The sequence below is a fragment of the Nycticebus coucang genome, chromosome 1, assembly GCF_027406575.1.
Source record: "Nycticebus coucang isolate mNycCou1 chromosome 1, mNycCou1.pri, whole genome shotgun sequence".
Taxonomy (NCBI): Eukaryota; Metazoa; Chordata; class Mammalia; order Primates; family Lorisidae; genus Nycticebus; species Nycticebus coucang.
Window position 1 is genome coordinate 170,282,996 of NC_069780.1, and position 8,936 is coordinate 170,291,931.

General features: G+C 43.4%; 1 pseudogene; it reads left to right on the forward strand.

Annotated features, from left to right (window-relative positions):
* Positions 1 to 7,003: 7,003 nt before the first annotated feature.
* LOC128589733 (E3 ubiquitin-protein ligase makorin-2-like) lies at positions 7,004 to 8,731 on the forward strand (annotated as a pseudogene).
* Positions 8,732 to 8,936: the final 205 nt, after the last annotated feature.

Here is an 8,936-nt window from a genome sequence, read left to right on the forward strand (position 1 = left end):
GTGTAAAACCCTGGTATAGCCTTGGAGTTAACAACACACCAAAATGCTCTTTATCCTGGTTGCTCTTTGTCTCTGTTGTAGTCAGCTTCAAGCAAAAGAAGACGTATTTTCCACAATTTCTCAACAGTCTCCACTTGCATGGATTCATGTTATTCCCTCAATTTTGTGTCTTCTCATGTTGTGATTATTTGTTCACACATAGGCTTCCCCTTCAAGAACATGAGTTCCTCAGGGGCAGGGTCTATGTTTTATTGATCTTTTGCCCCTAACACAGGGTCTATAGGGCCTAGTGTGTCATTTAAATTATAAATATAGATAGATGTGTGTGTGTGTGAGAGAGAGAGAGACTCAAGTCCCTATGCTACTTCCTTTGTGTGAGTCATTCATTGATGATGGCTGACATTTCCAAAAAGAGGTTGCTCTTATGATGAGATAAGATTAGAGAACTAGGCTCGGCTTCCATAGCACAATAGTTGAGGTGCCAGCCACATATACCCAGGCTGGTGGATTTGAAAACCGGCCCAGGTGAGCTAAACAACAATGACAACTGCAACAAAAAAATAGCTGGGCAGTGTGTCAGGCGCCTGTAGTCCCAGCTACTTGGGAGGCTGAGGCAAGAGAATCACTTAAGTTCAAGAATTTGAGGTTGCTGTGAGCTGTGATGTTATGGCACTCTACTGAGGGCAACATAGTGAGACTCTTTCTCAAAAACAAAACAAAATAGATAACCAAGGTTTCTAACATAAAAGGAGACTCCCAACAAAATTCCTAGAATTAAGTCCCTTAGTAATGACCCCTTAACATTATCAAAGACATATAACGACCACAAAGATAAGGACTCAATTATTAACTGTATCCTAGAAACAGCTGCAGCCTTTATTATTCTCCTAAGGGCCACACGGAGACAAAAAATATCCAATCAGTTTTATACCACAGACAAAAAATATGTTAACTTGTTAGGCCATTAAAAAATTTAGTCCATATGTCCCTGAGGAATTCATTAAGTGTTCGTGACCACAGAAGAGTCTTCCAGGCACTGAGTCCTTCTATCTCCTACAGCTTCACCACTATTTCCATCCTGTGCCCTGAAACTATTTCCCACTCAGCCCAGCCTGGCCGTAATCAGCATCTCCATAATGATTCATTATATTCAACAATTCTTAACATTATCCACAATGTTTTCCTTTAAATTATTGCATAATTTTTTTGTACCTTAAAGTTTGTTTTCTAAATTTTGGAGGGTCTGCGTCCCAAGAGTCCAGATTTTTGTAGGACTGTGGAAGGTTACACTTAGGGTCCTTCTGTCTTGTCTGTCTTTCTGCATTGCTACCCTGAGGACTGCAGTTTGAGTAGGAGCAGGATGCGTGAACCGACTGGGGTTGATGGCGAGGTGCCATGCTGAACGTGGTATCTGGTCACTGCTGGGTGAAGAGTCAGGTCTACCCCTAGTCAGATACAGGGTCAGATCAAAACTCATCACTAGCAAGTCATACTTTTTGGCAGAGAGAGAAATTCTCTGCAGTTAACTGTTGCTGCCTTCCTCGTATTCCTTTTAACCATCAAGCTACATTTCATACACTAAACAACATGTTTTAACTTAATGATAGCTTTTGTATTAAGAAAAAGTCCATATAATGAAAGGGAAATGTGTATAGAAAACTATGGGTAATATATATACCTGTGAATAGAACCCTTAGAAGCTGCCCAGGACAATTTTTAAACTTTACTTGATTCCATGAATGATATAAAACACAAAAAGCAGAGTGCTTGGCATTTGAATGGGGCCAAATAAATATTTGTCCAATGATTACACAAATATATTTTTACTTAAAATAAAATCTCTGTACACTAACTAATTTGCGTTAAGGTAAGCCTTACTCTTTCTAAGGGCATAAATCCATGTGGCCTATTTATTTATTTATTTTCTGAGACAGAGTCTCACTCTGCCACCCTGGGTAGAGAGCCATGGCATCATCGCAGCTCACGGCAACCTCGAACTCTTGGGCTTAAAAGATCCTCTTGCCTCAATTTTTCTATTTGTAGTAGAGATGGGGTCTTACTCTTTCTCAGACTAGGTCTCAAACTCCTGAGCTCCAATGATCCACCCACCTTGGCCTCACAGAGTGCTAGAATTACAGGTATGAGCCACCGTGCCCGGCCCATATGGCCAATTTAGAAATGTTCTATTCTGTACTAATAATTACCACCCCCTTAAAAAATCAGTCTCACATGAATGGCTTAAAAGGTCTACAAAGTTCTTTTAATTTTCCCATCTGATCTTTGTATCTTGGCTGTCCAGCAGAACTTCCTGAGGAGTTGAAAATGTTGTATATTTGTGCTGTGCTGTACGGAGCCACTGGCCACATGGATCCCAGATCCTTAGCACTTGAAATGTGGCCGGTTGAACTAAGGCATTGGATTTCAAATTTGATTTAAATTTAAGCACCCACATGTGGCTAGTGGCTACTATATTGGAAAGCAAAGCTCTATAAAAGGATAAGAAAATCAAAATTTGAAACATGGGAGAACAGGTTTAAAGGTGTTCCTATAAGCTTTCACTATTTTTTGCTCTTCCGTGGAGCAGTTTGTTCATTTACCTTCATTACGCTTTCTTCAGTGTGATCATTTTTAAATTTTATAGTTTTAAGGATAGTAAATGGTGTTTAATCAACCAGCTCTTTGCTCTCCTGATTCCCAAACTTGGCTGAACATTAGCATCACCCCCAGAGATTCAATTCAGCAAATCTGGGGAGGGGACTGGGCATCTGTGTTTTTCAAGCTCCACCGATGATTCTGATCTGCAGCTAGGCTTGGGAATGACTACTTTATACCAGAGACCCAAACCGGCAGCCCTTGGGCCAAACACACCCTCAAAACATATGTTCATCCCACACAGTGTTGTAAAATGTTTTGAATTAGTTGCCAACTTCTGCACTTCTGCACATTGTAATTTTTATAAAAAAAAAAAAAAAAAAAAAGTTGAGTAAATGCTGCCCCCTTCAGATAGAGCATAAATTCTTTGGTTCAATACTACTGGCCTACTTTGTAAGGGCCCCACCTCCCAATGAGCATTTGAATTTGAGACCCCCTTCCTTATTGCCTATCTAATCCTTGCCAAAGCAGGATGTGATTACTTTTATCAGTGCACCATTACTGCAACGGAGTACCAGCATATCAATGGGGCAGCCTGTAGTCATCCTCGTAGGCTGAAAATATCATGCAGTCACCACGTAAAGGCTCTGAGTAAATAGGATAGACGTCTCAGTAAGAGAAGGGTCATAACCCAGGATGATGAGACCACCCTGTTCTGGATAATTCATGAAATTCAGGGAAAATATTGTCTCACTTTTTATTTTTTTAAACACCAAAATCTCTCACTTGAAGCACCATAATGGCTGATAAGACTGCCAGAGAGGGCATCTTTGTTGTAAATTTCATTCTCTGTTTTTTAAAAAAAGTTTTCTAGCTCTCTCATCCTTCACCCATGTTTTCCTTTCAATATATTTATATTCAGCCATGGTTCTTCATATTCAAAAGAGTTAATCATACTTATTTATCTTTTGTATCTCTTGAGACTCCTCTGTAATGATAGTTAATGAATGAAAAATACATAAGCAGAATTGATGAAATAAAAGGTAGGAAGGCCATTGGTTGGTGAGAACTAGAGAGAGGAGTGCTAATTGTCTTAGCGGCAGAGGAAAACATAGCTTTTGAGTATTTATGGGAACCATAGGTCTTCTTCCCACAAAAATGCATGCATGCCCAACATTTTGCAATCGATTTTAGGAGTTTCACAGCCCTCTGTACCTCATCTATTGATTCCTGGTTTAAAAAAAAAAAAAAAGCAATCAGCTTGAAATAAGGCACATTACTTGATATATACTTTTACTGGACATGAAGCACCAAAATGTCAGCCATAGCTTCATAAAGTGGGACATACTTTTTTGGATAAAATACTCTCATACAATAAGGCTTTTGCATCGATAAAGGGGAAAGCAGCCTCTGACACCATTAGGCTTTAAGTAAAATGCAAGGAATAAATTGTCTCACTTCCAGGATCATAGCAGACCGAGTGTCATTTAGAACTTATGGCATAGTGGATTTCTCAGCATACGACTCATAAATCTGTGACATTTGAATTTTTAAACAAATCCTTAGAGACATCTGTGACAGGGCTGAGACATTTCCTGAAATCGCACTCGTGGAAACAGCTGCTTGGTGCTGTAGCCCGGTCAGTTCCACTAATTCAGTGCTGACTCTTTTGCTCCTCTTTTTTTCCCTCCCTGAGTGGCAGGTGGTTCCATCATCAAGGTGCTAAATTAGGAGTCACCTTAAAGCAGGAAACATGCAATAGAAATGATCTGATTTTTTAACTGGAAATGCTTGCATTTCCAGCTCCTCTGTTTCCACATGTGACATACATCAAAGATAAAGTGAAGATTTTTTTTTTTTAGTAGAGACAGAGTCTCACTGTACCGCCCTCGGGTAGAGTGCGGTGGCCTCACACAGCTCACAGCAACCTCCAACTCCTGGGCTGAAGCGATTCTCTTGCCTCAGCCTCCCGAGCAGCTGGGACTACAGGCGCCCGCCACAACGCCCGGCTATTTTTTTGGTTGCAGTTTGGCGGGGGCCGGGTTTGAACCCACCACCCTCTGCATATGGGGCCGGCGCCCTGCCCACTGAGCCACAGGTTATCCCCGCACAATGGCTTGGGGTTTTCTGTTTCAGCCATCTGGGAGGCTCACTGCTGTGGACTGTATCTCTCAGGCTCCCTCCATCACTGGCTCCCATGTGGGAGGCCCTTACAGGAGATCAGGTGGGAAAGGGAGACATACTGGGTTACTTCCTCCCTTCTTCCTGCCTGTTTTGGTGTTAAGCCTCTGATAGAAACCATGTTTTTCTGCAGATGTAGATTCTGCCTGACAGGGCCTTCACATTCCCAGCTCTCACTGGGCTCCAGGAATTCCATTTCCCTTCCCTTGCCTTTTTTGCCCTTATGTGGTAATGGCTGCCCTCTCTCGCTAGCTTCCAGGGGTCTCCATATTCTTATCCATACCTCTGAGGAATCCCCTTACTAAAATCCCTTCTTTGGACCTAGTTGAAGTGAAGTCTCCTTCCTGCTGACTCTTTTCATCTCTTTTCTTCTCAAACACATGTGACTTGTGATACTGAGAGAAGAAAGGAGAAAATGCTTGAGGAAGGGAAAGAAACAGGATGATATGAAAAGATAAGACTTACCCAGAGAAACTAAAACCCACCAAAAAGAAAATGCTATTTTCTTGTAATAGATCTCCCTAGTAAGATGTTGCTGAGTAAAATGGGCATCCACCAACTCTTGAACTTTGCTTTTACCAAAGAAGATCAATCTTAATGAACATTATCGCGACTTGCCATCGTTTGCTCATTCATTTCAAAGCAAAAATTGAACTTGTATCGATTAAACACATTGTATGTGCTCATAATTCTTGATAATAGTTAAGGTATTATTAATGACATTTTAGAGAAAAGGGAACTAAGGCTCTGGGAGGTCAAATAATTTTCCCCAAATCATATAGCTAGCAGGTAGTAAAGACAGAATTTAAAAGTTAGCATATTTGCTTTTATATAGAATATTGCTTTTCTTAAAGTATTTCTCTTTGATTTGAATGCAATCATTTTTTATCTTTGTGTATATCTACTTAGGAAACAAGAGTTAAAAGAAAGATATAGATATCCAGAGCACAGCTCAAGATAAAAGTCTTTTCATGTTGTAATTGTATATGTGATTGTACACAGTTGCTATCAAATACATAAATGCTTGCTATCACTGCTATGGATGCATGCTTTTTTGTAACTGTTTATTTTACAACATCTGTTGCATGTGTGTGTGGGATCCTTGATATTCCAAACCAAGAGCAACACAACTTCAACTATATTAATACACCACCTAGCTAGTGGCTCAGTAGGTAATCTGCATTAATTTTTTTGTTGTTTGTTTCATTTTTGTTTTTCTATCAATAAGGAAAAGAAACTGAAGATGAATTAAGATCAAGATGGGGTGCTCTAAAAGTGTGTTTTCGGCATATTTTGTTTCCCAAGTCATTGTCCATAGGATTCTGGGAAGTGGCAGGAAAGTGCAGGTGAACCTACTTTAGTTTTTGAAGTCCACTGTGGAAAGCTCACTCTGATCCTCTACTCCCACAGGTCTGGCATGCCTCCTCCGGTTTTTCCCAGATTTCTTCTCTCTAATCACAATGGTCTAATACAGTGATGTCCTCTCTCTTAAACTTTCCTAATACCAAAGTGTCCTTCCAGGATTTCTAACACTAGCAACCCCATGGTGCAGATCCAGCCGCTCTTCCTCAGCTCTGAAAGGGACCAATGCCAAGGTTAAGTACTTCCCTTTTCTACCCAGAAGAAGAGAATATATTATATAAGCTTGATTTTATAAGTGCATAGATTACAACAGGGTTTATGAGGAAAGAGTTGTAACGTAAGTCAGGTGAGGAGAGAAATACAAATGAAACTCCAATTAAGTTGAAAATTTGTTGGGTAGGAGCTATAGGAGCCATAAGAGTGCCACAATAAAGCTCATGCAGGGTGAGGGGGGTTCAGCATAATCGGGTTAGGCTTCCCAGGGGGAGTGAGACCCTGGAAGACATGGACTATTGAGGCAGGTGAAGAAGGTATTCCAGAGGTGGGCAGCAGCATGAACAAAGGCCCAGAGGTGGGAAAGAGCACAGAGTGGGGAAAGGTGTGTGAAGGCAGTCCTGGCTGGCATGCAGCATGACCCCTGGAGAAGAACATGAATTCATCTGGGAGGAGAGGCAATAAAAACGGACAGATATGCCTCAGGGATATACAGAGATCCCTAACTATTTTTCACAGATATTGAGAGTAGACCTTTTGGGTGTTGAGTTCATTAAAGAATCTACTTTGATGCAGTATGCCGATCATCTCCTTCTCTGCTCAGGGGAGAAGGAAGGCCCCAGAGAGGATGGAATTTATTTATTATAACAATTAGCTTCAAAGGAACACAAGGTTTCCAGACAAAATCTTCAGTCAAAAATGAGTAGAATACTTAGGTCACCTAACATCAAAAGAAGACCTTTCTTCTTAAAAAACAAACAACAACAACAACAAAAAACTAGATAGAATAAAAGGAATATTGGCCTTCCTCCCCCAAACTAGAAAACAACTTAGAGAATTTTAGTCATTGAGGTGAAGGAGTTAAAGTTTCACCCCAAAATATGACTCCCTGGTATAGAGAATATTTTGAATGGAAGATCATTCAGCGCCAAGAAACACAGGAGGGGCTACAAAGGTCCCGCAGGTAAGGGGTGCCCAGCGCAGGCTGGACGCGGCTGCACCGGATGGGCTGGGTCGGGGCCGAGGGGGCGGCGGAGCCACGGCTGCCCTCCAGCCCAAACACCGTGAGTACCAAACAAGTCACTTGCGGGTATTTTTATGCATGCTGTATGTCGGGAAGGAAGCCGAACAGCAAGCCGTCCACCATCTGGACATACGATCAGAAGGGACGTGATCCCACGAGGTGCTGCGCCTGGTGGCACCGTGGGCACCACGGGCACCGCCCCACAGTGGTGTGCCCTCCTCGGGTTTCCGGGGCCCTCACTCTCTTCCGACCTCACTGCAACTGTTGTGAAAATAATTCACTTGAACCTGGGAAGCGTGAAAAGAGAACGTTGGTACTTAGAGACGGAAATCTCTCTGGCATGGCTGAAGAAAAGACACACTTGAGTCTGGTGAGTTATCCAGGCAGCTGCGGTGACACCCAGCCCAGCCCTGAGATGAAGCCGCGTTCCTACCTGGAGGCCATCGGGAGTGGCCTTGTGGCTTGGAAGCCAGCAGCTCCTGCAGCACCCAACCGCAGCTGTGCCCACACGCGGGTTTGGGGATTCCTGTGTCTACCTGCGTGGTGAAGTGTGTGCGGTCTGTAGGCTCCGAGTTCTGCGCGCCTTTGACCCAGAGCAGAGGAAAGCTCCTGAGAAGGTCTGCATGTCCACGTGCGAACTCGAAATGGAAAAGGCCTTTGCCTTGCGGGCAGGTCAGGACAAAGAGTGTAGTATCCGCGTGGGAGTGATCCTTGAGAAGGCCTCTGCCTCCGAGAGGAGGTTTGGGATCCTGTCCAGCTGCAACTGCACCTACTGCGCGTCCTGCAGCCGGCAGTGGCGGTGAGCCAAGCAGCTTGAAAACATGATCGTTAAGTCTGGTCCAGAATGCCGCGTGACATCAGAGTTTGTGATTCCAAGTGTATGTTGGGTGGAAGATCAGAATAAAAAGAACGAATTGATTGAAGCTTTCAAACAGGGGATGGGAAAAAAACCTTGTAAATTTTTCGAGCAAGGAAAGGGGACCTACCCATTTGGGAGCAAATGCCTTTATTACCGTGCTGACCCCGATGGGCGGCTGGCGGAGCCTGAGAAACCTCGGAACAGCTCAGTTCTGAAGGCACCGTGAGGTTCTTTAGTTCAGTGAGGCTCTGGGATTTCATCGAGAACCGAGAAAGCCGGCTTGTCCCCAGCACCGAAGATGCTGACATGACAGAGCTTGGGGACCTCTTCACGCACCTTTCTGGAGTGGAGTCCCCAGAACCCTAGAGAGTAGATGGTCATCCCCCATCTTGGGCTCTGCCAGCCCAAACTTTCCCAAGCCAGGAGGTGAACTCCCGGTGCTGCCGCTCCAGGCGGTGTGGCTCGGATCGGAGGGGGGCGCCCCTACCTTCGTCTCATCCACTCTCCATTCCTACAGGCGCGGGAAGAGCGAAGGAGATAAAATAACCTAATTAAGTGTATGGAATTGCTATTTTTATACTTACACGTGGTTACACTTCAAGCCCCTTCAGGGGACCAGCTAACCAGACTGTTCTGAGTGCCTGCCTTTTAAAAACCTGGCTCTTGACCTTTTTGGTCTTCGTCTCCCTGCCCTTAATGCACCAG